Source organism: Ictidomys tridecemlineatus, chromosome 3, assembly GCF_052094955.1.
Source record: "Ictidomys tridecemlineatus isolate mIctTri1 chromosome 3, mIctTri1.hap1, whole genome shotgun sequence".
In the NCBI taxonomy this organism is placed as follows: Eukaryota; Metazoa; Chordata; class Mammalia; order Rodentia; family Sciuridae; genus Ictidomys; species Ictidomys tridecemlineatus.
The window spans coordinates 34,995,495-35,004,581 of NC_135479.1; the positions used below are offsets into that span (position 1 = coordinate 34,995,495).

General features: G+C 37.5%; 1 long non-coding RNA gene and 1 pseudogene across 1 annotated transcript; one reads left to right on the top strand and one right to left on the bottom strand.

The window, feature by feature from the left end:
* Nucleotides 1–897: 897 nt before the first annotated feature.
* On the top strand, nt 898–8,272 carry LOC144375783 (uncharacterized). Its single transcript, XR_013435666.1, has 2 exons — nt 898–1,101; nt 8,020–8,272. It is a non-coding gene; the product is annotated as an uncharacterized LOC144375783 (long non-coding RNA).
* LOC101977808 (importin subunit alpha-1 pseudogene) lies at nt 4,016–5,592 on the bottom strand (annotated as a pseudogene).
* Nucleotides 8,273–9,087: the final 815 nt, after the last annotated feature.

The following is a 9,087-nucleotide window of genomic DNA, read 5'->3' on the forward strand; positions in this document are numbered from 1 at the left end:
CATAATCTATCTGTGCAAGGTGGCTAACGGGCTGAGGCTGGAGAACTGTTGAGTTCAAAGCCAGCCTTAGCAATTTAGGGAGGCCCATAGCAACTCAGGGAAACCCTGTCTCTAAAAATAAAATATAAGAAATAGGGCTGGGGTTGTGGCTCAGTGGTAGAGTGCCTGCCTCATATGTGTGATACATTGGGTTTGATCCTCAGCACCACATAAAAATAAATAAAGATACTGTGTCCATCTAGAAGAAGAAGAGGAGGAGGAGGAGAAGGAGGGGGAGGGGGAGGGGGAGAGGAAAGAAAGAAGGACTGGGGATGTGGCTCAGTGGTAAAAGTACCCCTGCTTTTCAATCCCTGCTACCAAAAAAAAAAAAAAAAAAAAAAAAAAAAAAAGCACATGCTCTGTAAATTGTACTCTTAGCCTTAGCCTGGGGAACTTCATTTTTTTAACTTTGATTTCTCCACAAGAATGCCTGAGTATATGAGTCGCAAGATGGCAATAAGAGGCCTCAGACCTAAACTAAATTCCAGTTTACTGGAGTCTTGTTAATATTAATGAGATTGTACTTCAATTCCTATTTACCATTTTTTAATTTCAATCGATAATACCAAATGTTCTCTATTAATCAGATTTTGAGTGGAGATGGGGAAAGTAGCATCCAAAATCTTTAACCTTGTTTATGAGTAATGATACTGGTATGATATTTTTTACAGGGAAATGTGGCAATATTTATCAAATTTTTCAATGTATTACGAGTTTCACTCAGCAACTTAATCTCTGGGAATTTATCTTAAAGATAACATGCAGATGTGCAAACTGGAAGGGATGTTTGTGGTATTATTATTATTGTTATTTTATTTATTAATTTTTTTGGTTCTGGGGATTGAACCCAGGGGCACTGTAACACTGAGTTACATTCCTATTTCTTTTTATTTTTATTTTGAGATAGGGCCTTGCTAAATTGCTAAGTGAGGGTGTTGATTAATTGCTGAGGCTATCCTAGACCTTGTGATCCTTCTACCTCGAACTTCTGCGTCATTGGGATTACAGGCACGTGTTACCTTGCCCAGCTTGTAATATTATTAATATTAAAAATTAAATAATGTGAGTATTTATTACAAAGAGATAGATTAAATTATGGTATGTTCATTTTTATATTGTTAAGTTTCTTCTGATTGGAAGCAAAAGATACAGACTCTGGGTAGTTCTGAGGACAATGAAAATATATCGTATTTCATGAAAAGAAAGGAAAAGTTGAAAATTAATATTCAGGAATGAGTAGAATCTGGGACGTTTCAGAGTAAAATGACAGAGTTGTCTTATTTACTTCATATAATTCTGCTGTGTTCTGTGTGTGTGTTTAACAAGATATATTGAGTTAAAGGAAATACATTATTAAAATAATTTCACTTTTTTTGGTATTTTTGGTTACTAGGAAATTTCAAATTACTGGCTTGTATTGGAATTCATTGAATCCATATGCTAGTAAATATTTTCATGACATTTAATTTAATAATTTATTACTTTATCAAGTAAAAAATTAGCTTTTACTATCCACGCAATGATAATAATTAGCCAGCTTATTTACACATTATGAGTTTTAAATTTTAATTTAGTATTCCAAATAGAATTATATAAAATATTTTGTGATTTGTTTTTCTGGGTTACACATTCACATTAAGAGTCACATAATTCTGTAAGTTGTATTATTTAAGTAATTTATTTATTTAGTGATCCTAAGGATTAAAACCCAGGACCCCAAGCTGCAAGGTAAGTGCTTTACCATTGAACTACACACCTGGCCCCTATAAATGGCATCATATAAAATAGCAGTCTTCCTTTCCATTTTCTATTCCCAAATTGTTTTAAATTGAAAATAGCTTTTTCCTTCAGTCATTCATTGAGTCTAGGCACTAATTATGTTTCCTAACACCAGTGTTCCTGGTGAGAAGTTTGATACCTTTGTGATTTGTTTTCCCTTTTGATGAAATAGTTTTTAAAAATATGGGCATTATCTATTTTCTTCCTTTAAAGGATGAGGATTTAATTCTCTTTTGCCATTCCCCTACCATGTCACAGATGTACCCTTCCCATTTCTTTTTCTTCCATATACTTAAAGTATTACTAAAGGAATACAAAGCATTTACTTTATTGTGATTATGCAAATGCTATTCTTATCAGCGTTAATATAATATTACAATTACTTTTCCTTTCATATTTTGTCTTTTATGGGTTATCTTATTTGTTCATTTGCTTAGCTTTCTAAGTGTCTTGTTATCAATTTAACCCCAAATTCCTCCATTTGTATAAATCTGATTTTTTAGATTTTTTTTTAGTTGTAGATGAATACACAGTATCTTTATTTATTTTTATGTGGTGCTGAGGATCCAACCCAGTGCCTCACACATGCGAGGCAAGTACATTACAGTTGAGCTACAGTCCTAGACCATAATCTGTTCTTGTTTTTAGAAAGAGTACAAAGAAAGCATTTTTTAAAAATATGTTTATGTCTGAAAATACTTCTCCTTTACCTTCACACTTAATTGATAATTGGTCTGAGTACAGAATTCTAGGTTGGAAATAATTTTCTCCCAAAGGAATTTCCTGAGACCATATACTAATAAACATTTTCACAACAGCGTTGCTACTGAGAAGTTGGATGTCACTGTTTTTTTTTTTTTTTTTTTTCCCCTGTGCTGGGGATTGAGCCCAGGGGCACTACTACTGAATTACATTCTCATTATTATTATTTTTGTATACCTTTATTTTATTTATTTATTTTTATGTGGTGCTGAGGATGGAACCCAGTGCCTCACATGTGCTAGGCTAGCACTCTACCATTGATCCCCTGCCCCAGCCCCAGTGTTTTACTACATTGCCCAGGCTAGCCTCCAATTTAGGATCCTCCTGCCTTAGCCTTGTGAGCAGCTGGGATTACAGGCTTGCACCACTGTGCCTGGTGAGGTCATTGTTTTTATTGTACCTTTTTGTCTTCCTGGTGCTGGGGATTGAACCTAGAGGCGTTTTTTCCACTACATTGCATTCCCGGTATTCCCACCTTCTTTTATTTTCTTGTCCTATTTGACATCTTTGTTTTGGGTGGTGTAGGGGGACCAGGGCTTGAACTCAGGGTCACTTGACCACTGAGCCATATCCCCAGACCTATTTTGTATTTTATTTAGAAACAGGGTGTCACTGTGCTTAGCCCTTTGCTTTTGCTGAAGCTGGCTTCGAACTTGTGATCCTCCTGCCTCAACCTCCTGAGATGCTGAGATTTTAGGCATGTGCCACCACGCCCAGCTTGTATTTGCCATCTTTGTAATTTTTTTGTTTCTCTCCACCTTTCCAGGACATTTTCTCAACTTTGAATTCCAAAACACTATTGAGATTTAAATTTCCAATAGCTCTTTTGCTTTCTAAAGTTAGACTTTAAGTGCTTCCTTTATTTCTTTATTTAGTGAGCTAGGGACTAAACCCAGGCCTTCATGTATTCTAGGCAAGCATTCCACTAATAAATACATCCCTATCCCTAAATGTTTCATTTTGAAGTTTCATCTTTTTGTTGTTTAATAGATGAACTGTCTGAAGATATGAGTAACAATTTTTATTTTTTTAGAGAAAAGGATAGAATTTAATCTTTATTTACAGGACACTGTAAGATATGAAATTTCATATAGAAATAAGAAACCCATTTAGAGGATAAATTTTATACAGTATGTAGAGTTTGGAAATGTTCAAGTATAGTTTTGTTAAAAAAAACATTCTAGGGCTGGGGATGTGGCTCAAGCAGTAGCACGCTCGCCTGGCATGAGCGCGGCCAGGGTTCGATCCTCAGTACCACATACCAACAAAGATGTTGTGTCCGCCGAAAACTAAAAAATAAATATTAAAAAATTCTCTCTCTCTCTCTTAAAAAAAAATTCTACGATAACAAACCACATTTAAAAAGAGCTTTCAGTAGAGAAACAGTAAGACAAACTTATATGAATATAGTACACAACAAAATTTATGCCTCGGTTGTATAGCCTAGAAGTTAAAGGTCCCAGGAGTCCCTTCCTGAACTTGAAAGGTATAGCCTTCAGAGGTAGTTTCTGGCACAACATTTTGATCTTCCTCTTCCTCTTCTGAAAAAATACTTCTCTATCAGTTTTAACGAGGTCTTGAACACAGACTCATTTTCATGTTCTGCAGAACTTCAGTTTTATCCAAACCTCCACATTCTTCAATCATTATACTCAGTTTTCTCAGTTTCATTCATTTCTCAGAAGCCAGAAAGATATTTGAAATGGCATCCAGAATAACCAGAATAATTTGCTATCTTTTGCTATTAAGAGGTTCATCAGTGGTTCTATTATGCCACCATGAAGGAAATATACAATCTGTTCAACTGTCCCACCATAGCCCATACATCTTCCTCTTATGTCTTAAAGTCTGCCTTAGAACACCAGTGAGGAATGGGACTAATCTATGATTGACAACTTGCTATATCTGGTCCTGTTGGCCAACTGTGATGTTTGACATTGTCCATGTAGCTTCCTTCTGAATATTAGTTTTGGGGTCAGTTTGTAGGCTGGAAAAGATGGCAAGTGCACCTGCATCTATCACAACCTGAGTCTGCTCATCTATTCCAGCCATATTTCCTATGGCTTTTGGAGCAGGAGTCACAGTTGACAATTCAGAAGCTCTCAGAAGTTTCACAAGTTGGAGCACAACTCCTACTTTCACAACCATTGCAATCATTCATTTGGACCATCAGTAAGGTAGGAAATAGCCCAGCAGATATCCACTAATATTGCTAGATCCTCATGATGCAGGAAACAACTAAAGTGGAAAGAATTTGCTCAACAGAATCTAACAGAGGTGCAGCATTCTTGTCGAAACAAAGGTCTGAAAGGGTCCTGATAAAATTATGTAATTAATCACATGCTAAAGTTGACATATCAGGAACTGCAACAAGAGCCAGCAGTGGGGCCACTGCACCATATTTTTGCACCATATTTGATAACCAAATCTCAGAAACTGAACCATCACTTGCAATGTTTCCTAGAGCCCTTACAGCTTGTTCACTGATGTAAAGGGAGATACCAAGAGAGAGATGAATGCTGGGATACCACCTCCATCCACCATAGCCTTGGTCTGTTCTGATGTCCCAGAAGCAATGTTAGTATATGCCCAAGCAGACTCAAACTGAATGAGACTAAACTCAGTTCTGCCCAAGAAGGACACAAATTTTGGGATTAAACCAGCCGGGATTATATTGTCTATGGGGGGCTGTTTTTCCTGAGAAAGCAATTTCCTAGTAGCTTGAGTAGCTTGGAGTTGGCTTTTCAAATTGTTGTTGTATGACTTTGACAATGTCATCAACAGACCAATTCACAGTGCCCTGATTGTTGTGATTTTCCTGTAGTGGAGAAGTGACATCATCAGTATAGGAGCTTACATTTCTCCTTTTCAGCATCTGGTCATCCTTCTTAGCTTTCCTTAGCTCCACATTAACTTCTATTTGGTGCTGCCTCATTTTTGAACAATCTTTTCCTTGTTTCTGAATCTGTTAAGCCAGGCAGCTGGTGAATTAGCCTTCTCCTTGGTGGACATGGTTATGAGACAAAGGGAGAAAGCTGCACAGCAGGCTCAGGCTTCCACAGGAGGTGGTGCAGGGCTCACAGGTTATAGATGGCTGCCCTCGAAACAGTCACCTCTGCTCAGCCCAGAGACAGTGTCATGAGTAACAATTTTTTCATTTGTTTTCTTCTCCCTTATCATATAGGTTTCCTCCAAGTTGCCATTTTCTGTCTGTTTTGAACACTATGTTCTGTATTAGTTGTTTTTATTTAATGTCTGACAATGCTTAGTTGAGGGTTTATATATTTAATACTGAGCTGCCTCTAGGCTCCATATATGGATGGAGCTTGTTGATCGTGACCTTAAGTGTATGGTAACCTAGCTCAAGTCTTTTATTGAGGAAAACTTGATGTTGATTTCTTTACTTCATTTGGGCTGTTTAAACTCCTTAGAGAAGTCTCTTCTCTTACCAGGAAGGTACAGACTTGGTTGTCAGTATTTTGGGAGCTAAGCTAAGATGGCAGAGAGTACAGGAGGATCTTAACATCTATCATAAAAGCTACTGGATTCAGTGGTAGAGCATTTGTCTTCTACCTGGGTTCAATTCCCAGACTGAAAAAAAAAAATCATTTAATATATCTTATTTTCTATAGAACCCCTATCACTGAATCTGGTAATTCTCAGACAAGAGACCCCATCTTTTACCCCCTGTGTCCAATAAATCTCCATTCTTTTGCCAGAATGAAGGAAGCAGAATTGCCTGGCAGGATGTGGGCAGGTGGGTGGGCCTCAGATAGCTTAATATTTCCTAATCAGATTTTTCAGTCTATACTTCCAGTTTTAGCCTCTCCTTTTCCCACAATTCCATATCGTGCCACCAACTCTGAGCCTTTTATGAGTTCAGTGACGTGAATCAGGTTGTCTCTATTTTCTGTTGCTGGCTTACATTTGTGTTTTTCTAGGTCTGTTAAAGCACTTAATACCCATCAGGCTTCCACAGGAGGTGGTGCAGGGCTCACATTCCAATTATCAAAATTTTGTGCCTGCCATTTCCATTCTTCTTCTCTTTATTCCTGTTAGTTTATGACTTTAAAAAAATACCTTTACAGGGCTGGGGATGTGGCTCAAGCGGTAGTGCGCTTGCCTGGAATGCGTGCGGCCCAGGTTTGATCCTCAGCACCACATACCAACAAAGATGTTGTTTCCGCTAAAAAAAAAATAAATATTAAATTAAAAAAAATACCTTTACAGTTATTATAATGGAGTTTTGGCAAAAAGGAAATTTGGGGCAGAAAATGCAGTTTGTTTAAACTACATTTTTTTAAAAAGTCAGGAATATTTTAAATATTGTTTTGTAAAAAAGTTAATATAAGACAGATGTTGAATTGGCCAAGGTGGTGAACAAATCACACCCATCCCATCTCCTCTTTCTCCACTTCCTAATGAAATGATTTGAGATTCGTAAAAGGAAAATTTTTTGTCATGCTGCTGGAAATTGAAGAGGAACCCCTTTTATCCCTTAGTCTTCAAGTAATTCCCATGAAGCTGAGTCAGATGAATGGCTTGGAGGAGAGAACCAAATGTATAAACAATTTCTTAAAGTTTAGGATTCTCATTTGGATATGAAAAGGGGAACTTGTGTTTTGAGAATTTTCCATGAATTCCCTCTACTTGGGAAAAATAAATTCAGATTATTTAGACTCCAGGATACTGATTGAGGAACCAGTAACCTAAACAGTATCAGTAAACCTGATATTTAGATATCAGAGGATATCTATATATGTTCTATTCATTCAATTCAACAAATATTTTTTGAGCACCTGCGATGTGGGGGGTGCTGTTCATGTTACCGGATGTAGAGCAGTGAACAAAAAGGACAAAAGTCCCTAATGTCATGGAACTTAAATTCTAGCAAGAGGAAATAATAATAAACATAGTAATTACTAGTTTATGTGATAGACTGTGTTGTGTGCTTTAAAAAGAAAGAAAGAAAGAAAGAAAGAAAGAAAGAAAAAGAGAGAGAGAGAGAAAGAGAGAAAGAGACAGAGAGAGAAAGAGAGAGAGAGAGAGAGAGAGAGAGAGAGAGAGAGAGAGAGAGAGAGAGAAGGAGTCGATTCAAAATAAATGGTTTGGAGGGCCAGTTACACTGTTATTTATGGTCATCACAGAAGGCCTTATTGAAAAGGTATCATTTGGGCAAGACTTAAAGAAGATGATTAATAGTTGAGGCATCTGGGGAAGAGTGCTCCTGGGAAAAGCATGGAGACCGCTGTAGCTGGAACAAAATGAAGGAGAGCAGTAGCAAGTCTGGTCACAGAGCAGTGGTAGGGTAGAGGGAACTTAAGATTGTGTGGATCTGAAGTTGTGCTGGCCACTGTAAGGACTTCCATTTTTACTTTCAGTGAAATGGGAGCAGGTTTATTTGTTGTTGTTGTTTAAGAATTTTTTTTTTTTTTTTAGGGGCTGGGGATGTGGCTCAAGCGGTAGCGCACTCGCCTGGCATGCCTGCGGCCAGGGTTCGAACCTCAGCACCAGATACCAACAAAGATGTTGTGTCTGCCGGAAATTAAAAAAATAAATAAAGGGCTGGGGATGTGGCTCAAGCGGTAGCGGGCTCGCCTGGCATGCGTGCGGCCCGGGTTCAATCCCCAGCACCACATACCAACAAAGATGTTGTGTCCGCCGAGAACTAAAAAATAAATATTAAAAATTCTCTCTCTCCTCTCTCACTCTCTCTTTAAAAAAAAAAATAAATAAATATTAAAAAAATTTTCTCTCTTTCTCTCAAAAAAAAAAAAAAGAATTTTTTTAAGTTGTTGATGGACACATTATCTTCATTTTATTTTTAATGATGCTAATGATTGACCACGGGGCCTCACACATGCTAGGCAAGCGCTCTACCACTGAGCCACAACCCCAGCCTGGAAACAGTGTGTTTTGAGCAGAGAAAGGACAAGGGTGAATTCAGTGAGGCCATTTCAGGAAGCTTTCCCAGTCATCCAAGTGAGAGGCAATGTGGCCTGAACTGAGGTGGTAGCAATAAACAAGTAAGAAGTAATCAGATTCTACCTGTATTTTGAAGGTAGGACCAACAAGATTTATTGATAGATAGAATGTAAATTGTGTGAAAGACAGGAATTGAAGATGATTCCAAGTGAATCCTGGTGACTTTCCAAATTCCAAAGATAAACAAAAACTCAGAAAAATACACCACCACTGCCAAAAAACTTTCTTGGACTGGGGATGTACCTCAGTAGTAGAGCAATTTAGCTAGCATGTGCAAGTTCAATACCCAGTATCTCTCTCTCTCTCTCTCTTTCTCTCTCTCTCTCTCTCTCTCTCACACACACACACACACACACACACACACTCACACAAAAGCAATAAACAAAAAATGGAATGGTGCTTACTGTTTTAACGGTCAAAGATCATGATTAAACAGTGTTATACTTGGCTATCTCTGAAATGACAATTTATAACCAATGAGATACAAATGAGATCCAGCTTTTTTTTTTTTTTGATATTGTG